Source organism: Arachis ipaensis, chromosome B03 (genome assembly GCF_000816755.2).
Source record: "Arachis ipaensis cultivar K30076 chromosome B03, Araip1.1, whole genome shotgun sequence".
NCBI classification, from domain to species: domain Eukaryota; kingdom Viridiplantae; phylum Streptophyta; class Magnoliopsida; order Fabales; family Fabaceae; genus Arachis; species Arachis ipaensis.
The window spans coordinates 28417940-28441026 of record NC_029787.2 but is presented as its reverse complement, the minus strand read 5'-3'; the positions used below and the strand labels follow the sequence as shown (position 1 = coordinate 28441026).

The following is a 23087-nucleotide window of genomic DNA, read 5'->3' as shown; positions in this document are numbered from 1 at the left end:
TAGATTGAGACACTTATATATTCTAGAATTATATGATCAAAGAGTAGAAGTTTATCTAAGAGTTGCTGACTTTTACAACGTATCTTAGATTTGAAAAACTTCAGGACCAATGGCCCTGATCAATGTCTTAGTAGAAAGGTGGAATCGGGTCACTTATACGTTTCATCTCCCTATAGGTGAATGTAAAATCACTTTAGAAGATGTAGTTTTGATTCTCGGAATTCAAGAAAATGGACTATCAATTACTGGGCCAACCAACAGTAATCACGGACTCATGGTGCAATAATGCTTGTTGAACTTTGAAGTTGCACCTACAGCGAATGGCTGTAAAGGCAGCTTTATCAAGCTAATGTGGTTACGTAACGGATTCTGTATTCATCTACTGTTGGTAACAGATTTCGTATTCATCCACCATCCTAGAATAACATGAAAAATATGATACAATGAAAACACACATTAATAACCCTTTTTGGAAACATGTTCGTATAATGCATAAAATATTAAATAGAACACGTTAATTACCTATGTTCACCACAAGTTTTTGCATGAATTGTGCCTTGAACTTCCTCAAGAAGTTGGGTGCTATGTGCCTAATGCAAAATATCTGTATGGCCCTTAGCGGCTCTCATGCTCCATTACAATGAGAAATAGCTGACCTAATAGACTCATGTCGATCAGAGATGAGTCCTACTCCATTCTTCGTCACCGCATGTGTTCGCAAATGACGAAGAAAAAAGAACCATGCATCTGATGTCTCACTCTCGAAAGGGGCAAGGCAATTAGCACAATATTATTGTTGCCATCCTGAAAAACTGCAACCAACAACGCTCCTATATATTTTTCATACAAGTATATGTCATCTACCTGTACATTCGGCTTGCAGTGCCTGAATGCTCTAATGCATGAGTAGAAACTCCAGAAAACTCGATTTAGAACCCTGACATCTTAAGCCAACTCATCCTTGCGATAACAAGGTAATGTTTCATATTCGACAGCTGCTGATGTCTGTTTCTTAACTAACCATTGCCTCAAACCATGTGGGCAACGCTTCATAAGAGGCTTCCCAACCACCAAAAATTTTTTCTAGTGCCTTCTGCTTAGTTAATCATGCTTTGCGGTAGCTAATCGTATAGTTAAACTTCGATTCGACATCTGCAATCACTGATCGCACCTTTATAGATGGATCAGCCTCTACCAATGGGTTAATTGCTTCTGTAATAATGTATGAGTCCAACTTCGAATGATCTTGAGAAATGGTAGCTCTAGTACAGGTATGGCTACCATTGTATTGTTTAATCTCCCAACAATACTTTATTCACATCATGCTAACCCTGATAAACCAATCACAACTTCTGTGAATGGTATAATCTTCAACTGCCTTTATCACAGTCTTCCTAGAATTAAATTCCATCTCTATGACAAACTCACCATCTACGACCCCAGGTGGATCTGCAATAACACCGTAAAAACATATTTAGACAGTGCAATATCTTAATATAAGAATATAATATTCAAATTACTAATTTAAATATGGTGCTTGCAACTACAAACCTGCATTGGCATACTCCGGAAACTCTGGAGCATTCATGGCATCGAGATCCAAAGCGCGCATGAAAGATGGCTCTTCGAATGGATGCTCACTTGCTAGTGCATTAGTCACGTCCTCTACGTCTGACTTAACGTTTCAATCCGCTTATTCCTCATCTGTATTGGGATCAACGAAATTGTAGTTGCCTTCATATTCCTCTTTGCTTTCACTATTATAACTTTCCCAATTGAAATCATGATCAGGTTCTTCGACCATATTAGGTAATTGTTCGAACTTCACATACATCTCAATTATAGACATATATGATTGGGCTTGATAGTAGATTGAGAAAATATCTTGCAGAGTTGTGTCATCATTGATGCACATTGCTGAAATTAAACGAACCCACCGAATACTAATATAGGTCGTCTATATAAAATATTTGTCACTTTTTTTGGTATATCCTTCTTCCTACTAATTTTACAATCAAAATGTACCATATGTCACTCTCTCATTACAATTAAAATAAAATCTTTCCCTCTAAAATTAAAGAGATCTTCCTTCTTCCATCATCTCTACTAATTTTACAACTAAAATGTGCCACATGTCATTCCCTCATTGCAATTGAAATCAAATCTTTTCCTCCAAAATTAAAGAGTTCTCCCCTCCTCCCTCTCTCTTTATCTATCCCTCTCATTCCTTCAACTACTCTATCCCTTTTATATATAATTATCATTATCAATGAATAATTATAACTTTAACAATCAAAATGTGCAACATGACATTCTTTAATTATATTAAAATTAAAATATTAAAATTAAAATTAAAATATAGCTATGTTATATATTATATTATATTATAAATGTGTCACATGACACTTTTATTAAATTTGAGAAAAATATTTTCTTCTAAAATTACTAAATTTTCATTTCTATTTGTGCAACAAACTTAACACCTAATCATAAGTATACAAGTTAAATCATTTCAAATTTTAGATAAGAAATATTAAAATTAATTATTAGTAATAAATCAAACTCTTTCACGTGAAAATAACAACTAAAAGTCTTATTATTTGATTTTTTATTTACGGAGATCCTGGTCTTCTTAGTCGACGGAGACTTTTGTCCTCTACAATCTTTTTGTAAAAGTATCTTGATTCTATAAATCTTTTGTGCTATAATCTATAATATCAGGACAAAACTGACATAATTTTAAAAGATTTATATTCCCGTAATATAATTACGGGTAAAAATACTAGTAAGAATCTATATTTTGACAAACTCTTAAATTCCTCGAACGACACTATAAAAAAAGAACAGATATACATAGATTATTACACATAAAAATCATACCTTTAGATGTTTCTAATAAAATTTGATCATTAAAATAAATTTTAAGACTAATATTATTCATTTTTTGATTACGAAAATAAAATATTCATTTTAATAAATAAAATGGTTAAGTTCAATTTTGGTCCCTAACGTAGGGGTCGAAAATTTGTTTCGTCCCTAAGTTTTTTTTTAAACAAAATCGTCCCCGAAGTTGACAGTTGTATTAAAATGGTCCGACGGACAATTTTGCCCCTGAGTTCGTTATTCTCCTTAATTGTTTGTTAATTAATAATAATAATATTAATCATGATAATATTAATAATAAAAGGGAACGCTGTGGGAGAGGGAGGAGGAGAAGATGTTGGGTCGAAGGCTGTGAGGAAGAAAGCTGTGCTAGGGTTCGACGAAGGGGAGGACGAGGACAGAAACGCCGATTGGATGGCTTCCCAGGGTTCAAGATCGGGCAGAATTCGAACACCTGTGAAGGAGATGGTATGTGGGCATGGGGAAAGGCCGATTCTTCGAACCTCAACGACGAAGGACAACCCAGGCTGACGATTTTGGGGTTGTGTCTACTATGAGGTATTTTGTTGGCCTGTAATTTCTGAGATTGAGGTTTTCCATCTGGGTTTTCTTCATCTTATGAGTTCTGGGTGGTGATAGGTTCAGGATGGCTGTGATTTCTTTAAGTGGGCAGACCCAAAAGCTGGAGGAGCGCTACGGGATTCTGAGATTGCAAGATGCAGGAAAAAGATTACAAGCTTGAAGGATGTCGAATGGAAGCTGAGGATTGTAGCTGGTTTAGGGGTAGTTGGGTGGATTGGGTTTCTCTATTTGTTGCTGCATAATCCATACAGTTTGAGGCAACTATATGGAATGCATCTAATCAGGAGATGATTAGAACATCATTTGTAGGATTTTTGTGTGTTGTTTTGGTTATTTGATACTGTTACTTTTATTGTTACAATGATGTTATGTGATGTATCCCCTGTGAAGATGTTTGAATGTATGAATAAAAGTGTTGTGCAAATTTTCAATCATGAAACAGTGAAAATGTGTTGAAAACATGTAAAGAACATTTATGTGCACCAGGATAAAACATTAAGCAATGATTCTTAAAACACTGACTATAAAAGTTCACAGCAGCATCCATAAGCCAAAATGGCCAATTACAGAGTTGTAGTTATCACTTAAACAGAAAAAACACAGACCAACATAGTTCATAAACAAACTTAAAACCAGTCCACCACATCGAACAAAATAACAAAATAACAAAATACAAACATAACATTGTTTCAGACCTAATGAAATAGCATAACAGCCAAAACACATAACTAATCCTCTTTAAAGATTGCCCCATGCACTAGGAGGCAATTTTGCCATTAGCTTGAGTTTCTGCATTGGGATATGAGGTGCACCAGTCTGGATAACAGAAAAACGCCTCTTCTTCTGAATTGATTGACTGTGTGAGGGCTTCTTGCAAGTGGAGGAAGCTGCTGCACTGCTCTTTTGAGGCAAAGGTTGGGATGAAGGAGCTTTAGGGTTGGACTGAGGTGGTGCAGGCCCGGATACATTTTTGGTTTGAATCTTTGGCTGGGTTGAATTATCAGTGGGCCTAGATGCCATTTTCCTGGGCCTGGTTACTGGTTTGCTGGGCTGAGTAGTTGCTGTGTTGGAATGAGTTGTTACAGGGCTGGGTTGAGAGCATGATTTCTTGCTAAGTCTCCCTCTTTGCACTGTTTGGCCAGGGGGTTGTGAGCTTGCAACCTTAGTACCTCTCCTTGGACTCTTAGCAGCTTGTTGAGATGCAGGTTGGACCTGTGACAGAAATAAAAAATAAGGAACATGTTTAGCATAAGTAAATATAACCCAACCTGAACACTATAGCAGAAAGGAAGATACCTTCTTCTTATGCTTTGTGCAACCTAATTTCTTGTGACCTAGAGCACCACAGTTAGAACACCTCTGTGTTTGGCCCCTACGGGAGAGATGAGTTTGGCTTCTGTTATCATCATCCCCAGGTCCCCGCTTCCTCTTCTTGACTGGCCAGTGACTTGGCTTCCGATATGGTGGTGGCATGACATCATCATATTGGGATCTCTCCCACAGATCTGGCCCATTCAGAGGATGTATAACTTCCTGGTAGCACCTCAGGTAAGCATCCTTCTTGTAATGGTCATCCACAAACGACTCCAAGTCCAAACCTTTGAATGTTATGCAGCTAATGGCATGAGGACATGGTAGCCCGCTCATCTGCCACCTCCTACACGAACACTCACAAGCAGCCAGATCTACAACAAATTTGTCTAACCCACACATCACCTCATACTTACTAGCAGCTGACCAAAATGGCCTCCAGTCCCTATAATGCTTTACCATTTTCTCTAGCTTCTTCAATATCGTTGGCATAATGTTACCCTGGTAAACTTGAATCCTAACTCTATTGGCAGCCCATCTAGTCATAATATACACTCTAATGTCTTCTAACATAGTGACAATTGGTTTTCCTCTAGCCTCAACTATCACAGCATTAAAACTCTCACTCATGTTGTTAATAAGGGAGTCACACTTTGAATAAAATGAAAAGCGAGAACGGGACCAGAACCTGGGTGGAATGCTGTTCAAGTGCCGAAATGCATCCTCACTCTTGAATCTCATTGTCTTCATCTCCTTCTCCTTCATCTCCTTTGCACATCTCCACATTTGATTCTTCAGCTCTAATCCAGGAAATTTCTTCCTGAAGTTGTTATACAGATGCCTCACACAGTATCGGTTGTCCACACCAGGGATGACTTCCTCAAGAGCTGATAACAAGCCCTGCATCAAAAAGGTAACCCAACTAATTAGTATAGTATTAACCATAAGTAATAAAATGCCCAAACAATTTCAAATTAATGTTTACCTTCTGCTGATCCGACATCAATGTACACTTTCCAATTTTATCAGCACCCAAATCATCAGCTAAGTGTCTCAGAAACCAAACCCAGAAATCCTTGGTCTCAGCTTCAACCACCGCATAAGCAATAGGAAGGATCTGGTCATTAGGATCTCTTCCTATTGCAGTGAGTAACTGGCCACCCTGAGGAGTCTTTAAGAAACACCCGTCCAAACTGATAAAGGGTCTAACATGTTGGAAGCTCTTCTTGCATGCATTGAAGCAGACATACAATCTCTAGAACACACAATAGTTCATCAATTCTGGGTTCTAGACCTCCTGGGCAAAGTCTGGGCTCTTAATCACTTTCAAGCTGACAGATGAACCTGGATTGGCCCTTAGAATCTCTGCACAGTAGTCATTAATCCTTCTATACGGCTCCCTAAATGCACCCTGAATTTGACTTAGTGCCTCTTGCTTTGACTTGGCTGCCATGGACTTGGTCACAGTAACATTCCATTTCTTGTGTGCCTTTGCTTGTAACTCCCTTATTTTAATCCTCAGATTAGACTCTACCTTCTTTTTAAATTGGGCTCCAAGCCACTTAGTGTGCAGTATCCCAACTCTGTGCATTTTCATGCAGGTGTATTAGAGGTTCAAGCTTCTTAACTGCCAGGTGGATTCATCCCCAACCTTATGTGCATAGAGCCAGAATGGACAGTCCTTCTGACACACAGCTCTAACCCTGACCAAATCACACTTCTTAAATTTGATGCTCCTAGCCGTATGAACTGCATATGCCAGCACAATCTCCTTAAACTCTTGTCTGGATGCATAAAGTGTCCCTACCTCCCACCTATAGCTGCTTATATCCTTCAAAGGTTTATGAACTGGAAACCTTTGACCCACTCGATCTGATATATCATCACCATCATTCTCAGCATCGTCATCATCTCCCTCATCCCCACCAATCATGTGGTCCATCTCCAACTCATCACTATCTGCTCCATCCTCATCACTAAACTGATTTATACCTTTACCCTTTTCCTTGCCAGCAGTAGCTTCTTCCGACATAGAATTAGCATCATCAAATCCACTATCACCCTCAAAATCCTCATCACTATCAGTGAAGTGAACCTCTCCTGCACTGTCCCCCTCCTCATCAGATGGCATGTACTCAGGGTCCTCACTGTCTTCATCATTGGACTCACTTCCATCTACCTGAAACTCATCCCCCACATCTCCACCCTCGGTTGCCTTATTAGGTTCGGCACTAGCCCCTGCTGCCTCAGTCCCGTGCCCTTCAAAAACAACCAAGCCAAGCCCATCATCTGTTCCCTCTTCTGCAACTCCCCCAACGTCAACGTAACCCACTTCTAGAAACGGCTCGGCATCGCCCACATCGTGGACCACATACAACTCTACCAAGCCCCGTAACCCAGCAATGTTGCACATCTCGATTGCTTCTGTGTCACCCTTCAGCATCTTCAGGGAAGTCTCCAAATCATCAAAGCTTGGATCTTTATACCACAATGCAACAATGTTGGCCTGCAAGCACCCAAACTGCCTTAGTTCTTCATAGGCCTCAAACAAAGACAAACGATCGCTGTCAATGTCCTCGATGATGGTACTTTTCCCCTTAGGTACTTAAAAATCCCCTCCTCATATCCGAATGCACCCCCATGATGCACCCTCACGTTCATATACACCATCTTCTGCTCAGTCAACCCTACCATACAGCAGAATACATTACTCAAAAATATATATACAAACCCTAGCTATAGCAGCAGACTCAAAAGCCTGCATTCAACATCGAAATGCTCAGACAGAGCAACATCGTGATGAAATGCAAACCCACAACATGTTGTGAACAGTTGACGTGATTGCTTGAGGGATGGAAAGTAATCGTACCTGAACAATCAGCTGTTGCAACGATGAAGATCACTCACCAATGTCTCAGCACATCGATTCTGAACCTTAACCCCCCCCCAATGGCTACAATGCTTTCTGTACACCCTCTTCGCACCTACGTCTGAGGGTTTCACACCAACGTTTCAGTTTTCAAGTGTTTCAAGGAAGTTTATGAGTTGCTTCATGAGGAGATGTGTACTTTGCGGGAATGAAAATTAAGGGAGAGAAACCACAAAGGGCAGAGTTGTCATTAAATTTTATTTTTGGTGCAAAAGGACCATTTTAATACAACTGTCAACTTCGGGGACGATTTTGTTTAAAAAAAAACTTAAGGACGAAACAAATTTTCGACCCCTACGTTAAGGACTAAAATTGAACTTAACCCTAAATAAAACGAATTAACTAAATATTATAATCATAAAAAGAAATAAATATATAACTAAAATGAAAAAAAAATAGCAACACATAAAAAGAAGAGAAGCTAACAAAAGAATAGCATCAAGAGAAAAAGAGATAGACAATTGCAAGAGATTACTTTCACACAAATTGTCTTTATATAGAAAGGAGATTTTAAAAATCGTTACTCACGCTTATACATTAAAAAAAATTTCAAATTTTTTAAAAACAAACCAACATTACTAATTTTATAGTGACAGAGATTCTAAAAAAACAAATTGTCCAACTTCAAATTATTAATCACATTTTGATATTTTTTTTCTCTTCTTAAAATTATTAATCATGCTTTTTGTCACATTGATAATTTTTATATCATACAACTAGAAAATGGATTAACACAGACAGATTTACAGACATATTTAGTCTTTATTACAGATGAATTTTTAGTTACCGACAAAATTACCAACGGATTTTGTCCCTCTGTAAAAGCCTCGTCGAAAATTATTTACCGACGGATTTTTTCCGTCAGAAAATTACCGATGGATTTTTACCAGTTACTGACGAATTTTTCCTCTATAAATTCTCCATCCATTTCCCGAAGACGACGAACTTTCCAACGGATTTTCCGTCGGTAATTACAGACGGGTTTTCTGTCGGTAATTACAGACATATTTTTTGATGAATTTTTCGTCTGTAATTACAGACAGATTTTCTGACAGATTTTGTCTGTAATTTGAACCTTGAAAAATCATCTTACACTCTGATTACAGACAGAAAATCCGTCTGTAAATTCGTCGGTAAGGTAAAATAATTTTTTTTTTAGATTTTTCCATTGCAAAATAAACTTGTTTTCATACAAAATAAATATAAATTTAATACAAATTTTTATCTAATTTGTATTCGAATATATATAATATTTCAAAAAATAAATAAATTCATCGTATTATCAAACTAAAAGAAAAGTACTATAAACAAGAAGTCAATATGATTCAAAACATAAACAAAGTGTATTGATACATCAACTATAATAATAAGTAACAACCATACATTAAAGTGTGTTGATACATCAACTATAATTCAAAATATAAACTTAAAGTGTATTGTTCAACTATACCACTGATTGACCCACATGAATATCAAGGGACTCATATGTGTCCTGTAATGTGTGAGCACCTTCAACTTCAATCAGTTTCAATGAGTGGCCTTGAATCCTGAAGTTGATTGATGTTGTTAACCCAACATTGGACACTCTGAATTTGTAAGTCTTCCCTGCAAATAAATATAGTTAATTTAATTTTTATTTAGTTTCAAATAGTGAATATTAATGGAGATGGAGAGATAGTTAATTAATAATTAGTTATTACCTGCTTGACCGGTAAAGACAACAGAATCTCTTTGCCCATTGATGAGAAGAGCATCAGGAGAAGAAAGTTTCTTGCCAAAGTCCAATAGTCTCCTTAGTACCTGCAAATCAAAATTCTTTAGCCCATCTATGTTTTGATCATCAACAATTCTTAATTTCTATGTTACTCATTCAGCATCAGGAGCAGGGTAGGGAATGGAAATAACAGATCTTTGGGCAATGTTAAGTGTCCCAAAACCAATAATAAGTACAAAAAGCTTAAATAATAAAGGTAATAATAACAATCAATAGTGTAAATCAAAGCGGTGGTAGCCAGAGATACCAACATCATGAAGGATATTCAATAGCTTAGAAACCTACCAGGTGGAGAATTGGCCCAGTGGTGGAGAATTGGCATGAAAACAAGCACAATTGGATCCCAACAAGAAGTAAAACCAAGGGTATGTGAACCTGTCAAGTCCACTTTTAGGTTCATCAAGGAAGAGCAATCTAGGCCTCATCAAGATCTCCAAGACAATGTTAACCCTTCTCTTTTCTCCACCACTTATCCCTCTCAAGTGCCAGTTCCCAATCACAGTGTCTCCACAATCCTAAAGCCCCATTGCCACTATAGTGCTCTCAACAAGTGCTTCCTTATCCGACGGCGCCATCTTGTCCGGTAGCCGCAACTGAGCAGAGTATGAAATCACCTCTCTCACTGTTAGTGTCCCAATAAAGTTGTCATCTTGTGTCACATAAGCCTTCATTTTAACCAAAATTTTACCTTCATAACATTTCTTACTTCTTAGCAACAATATCCATCCTTTTGGCTTCGAATGGATTTAATCGGTAATTTACATAGTCCTGCTATTTGGATTGAATTTTCTAACATAGAAAAATTAAGACGTAACAAATTATCTAAGGTTAATTCAATTTTGTTACACTATCTATTTCAACTATACATTATCACATTACATCACTAAAAAGCATATATATTTATGATTGGAACCTCTGTGTAATGATACTTAACTAATTAATAATTTATAACAACATCAAAATATAAAAGACAGTATAGACTCTTATCAAACTCTTATGAATTAGGAAGAAGAAAAAGGAGTATATACAATATATAATATGATAATCAGTATTCTCACTTTTGAACAGTTAGAATCTGTAATATAAGTAACTTACAAATAATTCAGGTTCTTGAGGCCTCCCAAAGAATTCGATATCTCACCATTAAAATCGTTATTGGAGAGATCAAGTGTCTGAAGCTTTTCTAGGCTTCCAATTGCTGTAGGAATCTGACCGGAAATTGCATTGTTCTGAAGCAACCTGTACCAATTAAGCATCACTATAACTGCATCTACTTTGAGTGAATATAAGTTTATAATAAATCAATGCACCAAAGAATTTGAAAATAAAGATTCATTCAATCAATAAGAGCAAAGGCAACTGATTCAGAACTGAACCAACATCCAAAGCAAGAACTACACAAGAGACTTAAACGAAAAGCCAGACAACTTACACAGATTGTAAGTTAGTAGGTTAACCATATGGTTTGCAAGCCTACTCAAGCGATCAGTAGGTTAATCATACTTTGGCTTGGCTAATTAAGATGTTAGTAATTTGTCATTGTTAAAAAAGAAACTATAGTAAAAAGCTGTAAAATTTTACCAAAATACCAAAAATGGAACCTAGTGCATAATATAATTTTATAACAGAGCCAATGACTAAGAAACGAGTAGAGTAAATACCATGGACAACTCTGTCTTTTTAGAAGTAATATCAATTGGTTGACTTTTATCAATAGCTAGCTTCTTTGCTGGATTTCAAATCCTTATCATCAGCAACAGAGGTAGGTGGTATAGGATCTACTAATTTAGATGTAACTAAGCAATGCCCACTAGGATTATGCCCTTCAAAATACCAACAACCTATCAAAAGATGAGATCCTTGTTTCATAACCCATAATTCCAGCACAATTTTTTACTTTCAAAGCCTGAATTAAACCTGCCATGCCATTACTCACCTTACCAGGGAAAGAATAATCCATAATCATATTCTCTTAGAAGGATCACTATCACACTGCAGCAAGAAGCGGCAGCAAGTGTAAAATGATATAGAATAGATAGTAGATATTGCATAAGCTTAATCCATTTTAAATATTTACCATATAAAGATCTTATTATCTTAATAGAGAAAAATGAAATATAAACTAAATTAACAGAACAAGTGAAAAATGATGTGATCAATATCATTTCAAAGTTATAAGGGAAAAGGTGTAACCTGGAGCAGCATAGCCAAAAGTACCAGCAAATGTTGCCCACAACAAACAATTAGAAGATAAATAAAGAACTAAACAGGAGAACAGGAAGCTAAAGGGCAAAAAATTATCGATACTGATTCATACCTCCTCAACAGGATCTTCCTCTGGCAATTTCTCCACTATAACTGAAACTGTTGGTCCCTTACTCTCAGGCCTAAGCATCCAATCCAATCCCATTTCTTTTCTTGAAATTTCATTCTCATTTATAGAATCTGCTGCAATATTTGCAGCTTCACCTTTTACCTTGCTCTTTTTACTCCCGTATTTTCTATTTGTCTTTTGATGCCTCCCCTTTTCGATCTTTGAAATCCTTACTAACATCTGAAGAAGATGATGAGCATTCCTCAGATGAATATCTCTTTTTTCTACTCCTTGATCTTGATCTGTTCCTAGAACTCAAAAGCTGTTCCAAGAACTCTTCCCTTTTCCCTTCAACACTATAGACAACACCATATTATATTGTCTTCCTTTATCGTTACTACCAGCTTTTAGGGCATTTGTTTTTATTGAAGTAGATCTGCATGAAATCTCATGTTGCAATATTTTTATCTGAAACGAAATGCATCGAATCGAAATTAACAAAATAATTTGCATTTCTGAAATTAAGTGTAGTGATGAACTCATTGCGAATGCTTACCCTATCCCTTCCCAAATTAAGCTCCTGCAAAAATTAACATAACAGAATCATCAATCACCATTATCAAATCGCAGAACAAGAACAACGAAAGGGACGAAACGCTGAACGAACTAACCTCTAAGCGAAGAAAAACGGAGGGCTTCAGTTTCGGTTAATTAGCGGATTAAAAATCTAACCTCCAAGGGACGATGACGAAGGGAGCAGATGCGACGAAAGCGGCGGCGGAGGGGGCTCGTGCGACGCGAGCGGCGGCGGCAGCGGCAAAAGATGCTTGTGCGACGGAGAGAAAAAGTAGCTCATTGACCGAGAGAGGGAGAAGCTCGTTAGATTTGTGTGGAGTGTGAATGAAGCCGCCGGCTCTGAGCTCAAGAGAAACGTCAAAAGGAGGACGGTAGCACCGCTGACGAGGGGAGCAGAGGAGCACAGTTTTATATTGCAAAATAAGACGGAGAGAGAAAGAAGCTCGTGCGATGGAGAGAGTGTGGACAAAGAGAGGAAGAAGCTCTCGCTTGTGTGGGGTGTGAATGGAGCTCGAGAAGGTAGGGTTGAGTTAGGGTTACCCCAATATTTTCGACGGAAAATTTAAATTATAGACAGATTTTCTGTCAGTAATAATTTAATAAAATGCGGCATTTTGTCTATTTAATTACAGACAAAAAATCCGTCTGTAATCATTTTCCACGAAAAAAAATAATTTTACCGACAGAATTATCAACGGATTCTATTTTTCGTCTGTAATTTATGCTAATTTATTTTTTTTTGTTTTCCAACAAAAAATTCCTCTAAAATTCTGTCTGTATTTCCGTAGAATAAAATCCGTCGAAAATATCCGTCTGTAATAACTAATTTTCTAGTAGTGTCAATATATTATATATTATCAATACATTATATTAAATTAGTGTAATACCACCGTATTACCCTTCTCATCTTATAATACCCAACAAAATTAGCCCAAAAGATTAGTGCTTGATGAGTTATCACATGAAAATATGAAATTGCGCTGCATGTGGTCGAAGGGGGCCACCTCAAATTCTCAATAAAGGCATTAGGCATATCAGGCTACACGACAAGGCTTAAATTATCATCAATAGTAGAATTTGAATTTGAGACCCCTGTAAATGTGAAGCTCTCTTCTGAATATGAGCCTAATGAAGAATCCATTCTATGCATGCTTTAATTTACCCTTTGTTGTTAGGTCCCCTAGAGAAGCATCTCTTGAATTAATGATCCTTGAAGATATTATTCTCGGTCAATTTGGCTGTGCTTTGCTTTGTGTGCCCCTTCATAAATGTTTTTAATATTTCGAGAAAGATAAAGTATATATAACCAATTCTATATACAACTAATTATATAATTTAACAGTCAATTTTTTAAATATTTAATTTTAAAATTTTAAAAAATTAGGTTTGTTGTCCTCCTCCAATTCGTTTTGCCGCACAATCTCACCCATCTCGTCGAATTCCTCTCGCCGTGACGCACCGTACCCTCTTCCTTCAACACTTCTCGTCGCAACACCGCACCGTCGCCCTCTAATTAACTCCTTTTGTTGCGACACCACACCTTTCGTGTGTAATTCCGATTTTTTCGTCACGACGTCTTCTAAGTCTTTGGTTTCCCTTTTCTCATCCACGTCTCTTCTTCTTTTTCGTTTTCATTTTCTCATTCACGTGTAACACTCTACCACACAGAACTTTACATCTAAGATATAAAATATAGATGGCGAGACGCTACGACGAAAATAAAATTGAAGGTACGATGCTCACGAGAAACGGAGATATAGAGAACTTATACAGAAAACCAGAAGACAAATATAAAAAAAGTAGAGTTTCAAATGATAGTTATATAATCAGGATCTAGACTCGACCTGCGAAGTAAAGGTCGGCTAGAATATAAATATATACAACCCCCCAAAAATAAAAACCAACATATAAATATAAATCATGTTTCTCCAAGTCAACCTCTAACAGGAACAAAACATAATATATACAAGATGAAGAATTTATACACATATATAAACATAAAGCAAATACAAACACCAACTCCGAAGATAATTTTTTGCTTCCAAGAGTCTGCAGAATGCTTAGTACAGTGTCTCGCGTCCTGTATCTGAAAACCACAATATATATATGGAATGAGAACTGGAGGTTCTCAGTATGGTAAAGGTACCCACGTACACAAGATATAAGGTCCCGGAAAAGTCAGAGGTGATCCTAGAACTCCGACACTCAAATTTAAATCTTAAAGTTTATAAATTGAAAGCCATAAATAGGATAGGTTATCTAAGATTCTTATTTCTAATTCCTTTCTAACTTAAGCCCTAATTTCTGCCTTCTTCCAGTCCTCCAAAATTCCGGTGCACAGACAAAGCAAACGCAAGTAGGATACAGATACAATAGGTAGCAAATATAGCAGGTAAGCATAATAATCACATAGGAAAGTCCAATTAATGCACAATCAAGCAAAACACACATATGCATATGATATATGCCTACCCTATGGCTAATGATATCATCTCGGTTATATAGTCAACCCCGACATGTCCTGGTAGCTAATCGTGGACAGAAACACCCTTCGCGGAGCAAGTGGGGATGAGCCACAACCCCTCTTTGCTACTACCTGCTCAACCTGGAGCAAGTGGAATAACCACCACTGCTGCTACTACCTAAGTGGGTGTTTATAAGCTTAACCTGGACTAAGCGGGACGAACCACAATCCTTGCTACTGCCCAGGTATCTCAAACATTGACCGAGAACAAGCGGGACGAACCACAATCTTTGCTACTGCCCAGGTATCACAAACATACATTCATTCAATTTTAATTAGATAAACTATTCTTCCATCCAAATTAACTAATACAAAACTTTCCAAAAATTCTTATAAAATTTTGACAGCACATCCCCTAAAACTCGGACTTTGCCACTCTTTTTAGGTCCCATCCAAATCACTCAATCATCCACAAATAAATAAATACATACATACATACATACATACATACATACATACATACATACATACATACATACATACATTCTCCACAGCCTATCCTCATCATCATTTACTAACAATATTATTTATCACATTCATTATTCCTTTCAAAACTCATTATTATAATTCAATATCATTCATCAATCATCAATCATCAATAATTCTCATCATCATTATTCACAATCATTAATAATCAATCATCATGCATTTTAACCGCCCATTTAATAATTTCTAACAATGAGTCACTAAACCTCAACCTTCTATATCATACAACTTATCATATGGTCATCTAGCCTATGTTTTTACGAAACATTATATATTACTTACGAGAAACTAAAATCACACCTTGGCCGATTCCTTCCGGAGCTCGGAACTCCTCAAAAACCTCTCCTTTCACAAGCTCCAAATTCCAAACATCAATTCCTCAAGTTTAATCACTCGAATTTCATTCCAAACCGCCCAATTGAACTCCAAATCAACAAGAATACAATCTAATTCATACAATATCACTATAATCATCATAGAATTCACTAATTTGATAATTCACAAGGGTCTAACAATTTCTTACCTTAACCACAAATCAATTGGACAGAACTCAGTGATTATCCACCGCTAGAATACCCCTACACTATCAAAATCACAAAATCTCTCAATTTCAAAACCTAAATCACGAAAATGAAAGGAAAGAACTGAGAATGAAATCTCAAATATCTTACCAAATTATTGGGTGGATTTTGTAGAGAATTCCAAGATGAACGCGTGGCCGCTGACGGCTCATCAATCGGAGCTCTGGATTGAAAGTTATGGAAGATTAAAGTCTTGGATGGGGTTAGGATTCTCCTTCCCGTTTTTTCCCCTTTCAGCGTGATTCTAACGTAATGGAGAAGAGAGGGCTGGAGTTAAGTTTATATAAGCGGGCCTTGGACCTGATTTAGGTTCGGTCCAACCAGTTCAATCTATTGACTCGATTTTGGATTAAAATTTTTAAAATTAGTATCAAAATTCATATTTTAATTATTTCTACTTCATTAAATTATAAAATTTAATTTTCTAATTTTGTTGATTAATAATTAATTTATTAGTTAATTATTTACTAATTATCTAGGATTTACAAACCATATACCTGAGTGGGATATTTCTGTAGAGCAGATCTTAGTGTCTTTGTCTGAGCCCTCATCTGAGGAGCTGCATACCACCTCCATCAGTGGACCGACGAGTGTGGACCAGAGTAGTAGTACGAGTGCTAAGACCATAATTACCAAAATAAATAATTTAAAAAATATTTACCGAAATAAATATCCTTCTCTTATCTCGTTTACAGAATAAATATCCATCTTCGATTCACTTGTCATCCTTCTTAATCATTCTATGTTGTATAACTATCCGTGATTGTAAGTGGCAGCCCTTTTCATCCACTAACAACGGCGAAAAATTTGTTGCTGGAGAAAGTGCACCTTCACATTTAATTTCTTTAACAATGAGATGTGAAAGACCGGATGAATCCTAGCTGATCGTTGTCAATACAGGAAAAGGACCAAAGTATGCATGGACAACTTTTGATTCTTCCCTAAAGCTACTAATCTTTGTCGATATACTGCAATTTTACGTAGACGAAGTCTCCCACATTGAATTCAAGCTCCGTGCGTTTGCTGTCAGCCCGAGCCTTCATTCGTGCTTGGACTTTTTCTAAATTGCGTTTCATGAACCAACTTTTAGCACGTAATAATTGTATTAAAAATAATTTTCATTCCCAAAACTTTTTTAATTAAAATTTGGCCACAAAATAATTAAAACATGAGGGTTTCATGTTCTTCAAGGAACCAAAGCAAAGTCATAAAAAATTCATCAGATTTTATTCGATTTTTAACTAATTTTTCAATATTTTCAGTAATAAATTTTTCTCAATATTTAAAACCAATTCCAAGCCACTAAAACACATTATTTTCATTATGATTCCATATTACATTTATCATTAATCATGATTATTCAGTTTGGTTTTTCAGTAGCTTTTGAAACTGAATTATTTCATCAAGCTTTAAACATATTCAACGTAATAACACTCAAATTCAAGCACAAATTCACAACCCAGCAATTCCAGAATATTAATACATTTATTTATCACAAAAATTTTCTAACCCTACCTTCTTGTTGCAGCCACCAACACCGAAGCACCAAGGAAGTTTTCTGACCGAGAAATCTAAGAAGAAAACGTCAAAAATCGGCTATTCCACCTTGATCACCAACTTGGTGATGATACGTCATCTTAAGCAATTTTTAGGGTTCTTTTATATTCAATTTTTAGTCATAACTTGAGCTACAGAGGTCCAAATGAGGTGGATCTAGTTGCGTTATAAAACTAACGTCCAGAACTTCAAAATGATATGCATATGTTTATAGTGGACGTTTAGTTTGTGGAACGCACTACCCTCATCTTCGGGACACGAAAAATAGCGCCTTAGACTTCTCAATATTCATGCCCGGGGGACAGCCCACATGCCCGGGGGACAGCCCATACGCTCGGCAGACATCCTACACACCTGACGAGCCTCCCTCATTCATTCCAACATGCCTGGCAGCCTCCTCACACGCCGGCGAACCCTGTCTTTTCCCTTCATCCGCCGGGCGTCCGTTAAAGCCTCCAAGACACACACCCGGTGTGTGTGCCTCCTAAGAAGTGTATTTTGGGCTTATGCCCAAATTCCTCTAATACAAGCCCGACGTAAAGACAATTTCAGCTCTCAAGATGCAATAGTTAAGGCCTAATCTCAATTATACACATCATTAAAAGTCTTAATCATATCCAAAACATTTAAAACTCCAAAAGATTTGTTATTAATTTTTCTAAAAAATTAAAGATTTGGTTGTTAGGATTTGATTTTGAATTATTATTTTAATTTGAATTTGAAGTAAGTTAGTTACCTTTCGTCCTTTTCGAAAGATAAGATTATGATAGTTTTTGAATTTGAATTTTAGAATTAGGATAAGTGAACGTTATTTACAAGAGATCGACATCCAGGAGGAGGAGGATTGTTGGATCCAAATCCGGATATTCATTTCTTCAGCTTCTCGTTTTCTTTTACTTTTCCATGGATAACTGATCCTTTGTCAAAGGGTTTGAAGCTCTATTTATGTTTCTATGGATTATTAATCTAAGTTTATTTTATTTTAAGTTTTGCATTGATCTAAGGATTCATGATTGAGTTATTCATTCTTCATTAGGATTAGTGGTATCGAAAAGTATGCTAATATATTTTGAATTCTTTTATTATAATTGAAAAATTTAATCTTTGAATTCAATCTTCAAAACTCTTTCACTTGACTCTTTGAATTCGGCTATGAATAGTAGTTCAATTAGTGTGCGACACATACATAATTTTCAAGACAGGATTTTGCTTCACCCCATTTGTCCTGTGTCTTTGGCAAGAACAAAATCAAAATAGAAGAATAAATTAAAATCAAACCAAGAAGAAAAAGTATAATGTGAATTAAATTGAAATTTGAAATCAAATTGAATCAATAACTTTGATAATCTTAAGAAGTTATAATCTTAAGAAGTTGCAAATAACAATTTCTGCAATAGCACCATCATGGAATAATAAACGCTTCTTGTTTTAAACATAATTGAAAAGAAAATCATCATTTGTTCATGCAACTCAGAGAATATGATAAACAAGCTCATACTATATACTTTTAGGTTCCATGTATGTTCATCGAGAAAAAATGGGGTGAAAAAAGAAGACTAATTAATGTTCAACGTAATGTTCATGAGAAGCTCATCAATTTTAATTTCAACTATACTTATTATACATATCCATCTTCTAATTAGCAACAATGCCTAGACTTACGAATAACTTGTGCTTATTATTGCTTTAAACAACATTAGTAAGTAAAGAAGCAAAAACCATCATATAAAAGACATAATTGTAATAAAAAAAATCGACTTAATCTGCACATTGTTTATATTCTAGACTCAGTAACTTAGTTCAGCTTATAGCTTTCAAATCCCGTCAAACAAATTCTCATCTTTTTTTCTATTCTATAATTTTTCTCAACTCAGATATCCAAAAAAATAATTACAGAGCACATTTTCTTCATAACCTTTATTAATGAAATGTTATCTTTTCTCTTTTTCTTACTCTCTATGGCATAGGAGATTAGGTCACTTTGCATCCAAAAAATATTGTGTGTGCAGTGTAGAATTAGTTATTAGTAGTGGCGTGTAGAATTGATTCCAGTATTAGGTGATGAGGTTTTTCAAACTAGAATCCAATCAGGTCCTATAATCCTATTAATTAAATAATTGTTTGCTTTACAACTTCCTTTCACCTGGTGCAATTCCTTTCTTGAGTACTCTCTTCATATCTTCACAAAACATATGCATTGGAAGCTTTAAAGCTGACGTTTATATAACATTCTTCGATTCCAAAAGAAAATTCACAAACATGAGTGTACTGATATGTTCATATGTAAGCAACATGACAGACATGGTTTTTGTTGAGGTCTTCTCTTAACTCAGTTAAACATAAATCATAATCTGATTTAAAATTATACTAATATATAGACATAATCTGAATCAAACTCCTTAACTCTAAACAGTCACAAGTAAACCAAATTAATCAAATATATAGAGAATCTCTGAATCAAAATAACCTGAAAACATAATCTGAACCAGGAAAATATATACTAATTTTGCGAAAAATAGGATTCAAATTTTGTAAGTAATGAAATTTCAAAACAAGAAAAAAAGATGTTGGAGTTCAAATTCTCATCACTAAACTTGTTGATTTAATTAGTTAACTAAAAATGAAAGCTTAATGCTCTTCATATATTTTAAAAATTCTAATAGAACTGTATCTATCTATCTATCTATCTATCTATAGATAGATAGATAGATATGCTTCTCTACTCTATCATATCACAATTTTGACATACATAATATTAATCAATGCACAGGAAATGGTTAAGAAACTTGAATCAAACAACAGAAAGTGGTGTAAACCAAACCATATCCAAGAAATTTTTCTACCTTTATTTATTCATATAAATTCTCATATTTTTAATCATTATATATTTTAGCTTTGATGGTTAGTTTGCATGATCCTTTACAAGTGTTCAGCTTTAATCTTTGGAAGAGATTTTTAACATCTGTGATCTACCCTTTTAGATACAAGTTAATTTTTAAAAAAATTAAAACGGAAAAAAAAATCATATGGTAGACAGAGATAACAAACGAAGAACAAGCTAGAACCTTACTAACGAAGAGGGATTTTGTACATACCAGTAGTGTAAAGGAGGAAGCTAATCGGCGATGGACCCACCGGCAACGGGAAGCGCGATGGAGTTGGTACTGGTGGCCGGAGGAGAACAACGGCAAGGATTCGTGCGCGGAGGTGTGTTTCGTGCCTCTGCCCCTTATGTGGTCCCGCAATGAAGAATCTAAGCTACGGATCTGATTTTGGGAAGGGTCGACAGCATGGATGGAATGGTGGATCGGCAGCCACGCGACTCCACGGTGACACAGTGGGGGCACAGTGGAGCAGGGAAGAGTTTTGCGCACTCTGCACTCTCCTTTGGCGGGTTCCTCAGTATTTTATTTTGGGTATTCTGAATTAAATTTGGGTAAAATCATCACTAGATGGATTGGGGTTAGTAGCGGGCTTCATGGGTTCGACACTAAATCAGTGCGATTCGGTGTCGGTAGTTTGATTTGGGAAGGGATCGTGGCTATCCACCCTGAATTGCTGCTGTTGGTAACACCACAGGCAATTGCCGCCGTCATCCCCCGCATCTGTTGCAGTGTTTAAGTGACATATAATTCGTATTAGAACAACTTTTAGAAATTGTGTTTTCTTCTAAGGTTTAACTGGATAGGACTAGCTTGAATAATAACATATAATTCGACTTAAGGACTACTTTTAAATCTTATTAGAATTTAAATCAGTTTTTTGTGCTTAACCTCTTTAATTAATTAACGAACAACTAGTTGATTATTGAGAAACTAAGGAACCAACAAATTGAAAATCAGTTACTAAAGATTTATCATGAAAGTTCTTTGCATACTTCAAGATAAGTAAACAAGGTTTGATTTTTCTAAGAGCATAAACATCTCCGAATTCCTTGACTCTCACCATCATTGTCTTCTTTCAATCGACATTCACATCACTGTCTCTCAAGCACTTAAGATTCCAAGCAAGATACAAGTTTTTGCCCTCATCAATCCATGTTTTATTGATCTAATTAGGTGTTTAATTTGATATTTGCTTGCTCAGTCCTTTAATCCTCGTGATAACGATATTCACTCACTATGGTATTACTTGAACGATCCGGTGCATTTGCCGATATCCGTGGACTTTAATTTTTGCTCATCACTTGGCCGAACCATGATTGCAGGGACAGCAGCTTCTCCTCCTCCATCATCATCATCATCATCATCATCTTTTCCTTCTTAGTTAAATATCACACAATTGGTTTAACGACAACAACAACACATCATTTAGTTATAAATGACACAGGAAATTTGGGTAAATGACACCGAAATCTTTAGTGAATGACACAAAATTACTCAAAGGACTACAAGTTCAAAACTAACTCATTCAACCAACAAAATATATTTAAATGTATTTTAGATTCAAAAGACACACCATAAATTTACACAAACGGACAAAAATGATTAAATCTCTTCTATATTATAAATGACACAGAAATTTTTAGTAAATGATACAAATTTTTTTTGAAAAATCACATGTCCAAATCTAAATCCTTAACTCACTTATCCAACAAAATACATTCAAATATATTTATAAAAAAAGCATCAATTTGTTGTAAATGGCACATAAATAGCTAAATCTTTTATATATGAATTCAATACCGTCCAACTAGTTCAATGATAAGAAAATACACCTTTAATTAGAAATGACACTATTAAAAAATTTTGGTTTCAAAATTAAGAAACTTTTGTGTTATAGTTGAAAATTTTGGTGCTATTTTGTAATAAATTTTGTATAACTCAAAACTCTTCCTTCTTTTTTTCTTTTTTATGGTCATCATTTTTTTCTTCTTTTCTTGTTCATCTTCTCCTTCTTGTTTGACCTTCTTATAATTCTTCTTATTTTACTCTCTTAACAAGAATAAAAACAAGAAAAAATCAAACAAAAAAAAAAATACGTAATGCTGCAAAACTATTAGGAAGAAAATGAGCAAAAGAAAGAAAAAACGTAGCAATAAAAGAACGATGATGAGGAGGAAACACGCGAAGAAGAAGAAAGAATGCGAAAAAAAAGTGTGTGCTTCACACTCTCGTTGTGAGTTGTTGTTGTTGGGTTTGAACGAATTTGGTTGGACTTGGTTGACAAAAATACTTGAATTTATAGCGAGACCTTTTTTTTCTATGGTATTTTTTATCTCGACAGACCTTAAAGACAATAATATTTTTTTTGTACGGTATTTCTCGTTTCGACGGGTCGATAACTAATCCATTGCGGAATAAAGTCCATTTAAGGGTCTGTCTCTAATCAATGAGTTACTCCACACACAAAGCAATTTGTTTAAGTGAATAAGTGAAATGACTATTCAACTAACTCAAATTAATTAAAATACATACTAATTATTTTTAATATTTTTAAATAAAAATTGTTAAACTTTAATTTTAATTATAACTTTGTAAAATATTTATAGTGTTAATTATTATATATATTTTTTATTTAATTTTTTTTATAAAAAATTATCTTATTTCGTATATTATCTTCTGCCACAG

The 23087-nt window shown here is 35.5% G+C and overlaps 2 long non-coding RNA genes across 13 annotated transcripts; both read right to left on the bottom strand.

Annotated features, from left to right (window-relative positions):
• LOC107630090 lies at positions 9014–12901 on the bottom strand. Of its 12 annotated transcripts, XR_002359097.1 has the most exons (10): positions 12465–12901; positions 12350–12373; positions 11797–12261; positions 11416–11471; positions 11141–11320; positions 10575–10718; positions 10168–10268; positions 9765–10072; positions 9406–9505; positions 9014–9310 (listed from the first exon to the last, which is right to left on the bottom strand). It is a non-coding gene; the product is annotated as an uncharacterized LOC107630090 (long non-coding RNA). The 12 variants fall into 12 exon arrangements; XR_001618131.2 differs by having other exon boundaries at positions 9765–10268; XR_002359092.1 differs by lacking the exon at positions 10168–10268 and having other exon boundaries at positions 9765–10167.
• Positions 14397–16190, bottom strand: LOC110270074. Its single transcript, XR_002359101.1, has 3 exons — positions 16051–16190; positions 15903–15962; positions 14397–15825 (listed from the first exon to the last, which is right to left on the bottom strand). It is a non-coding gene; the product is annotated as an uncharacterized LOC110270074 (long non-coding RNA).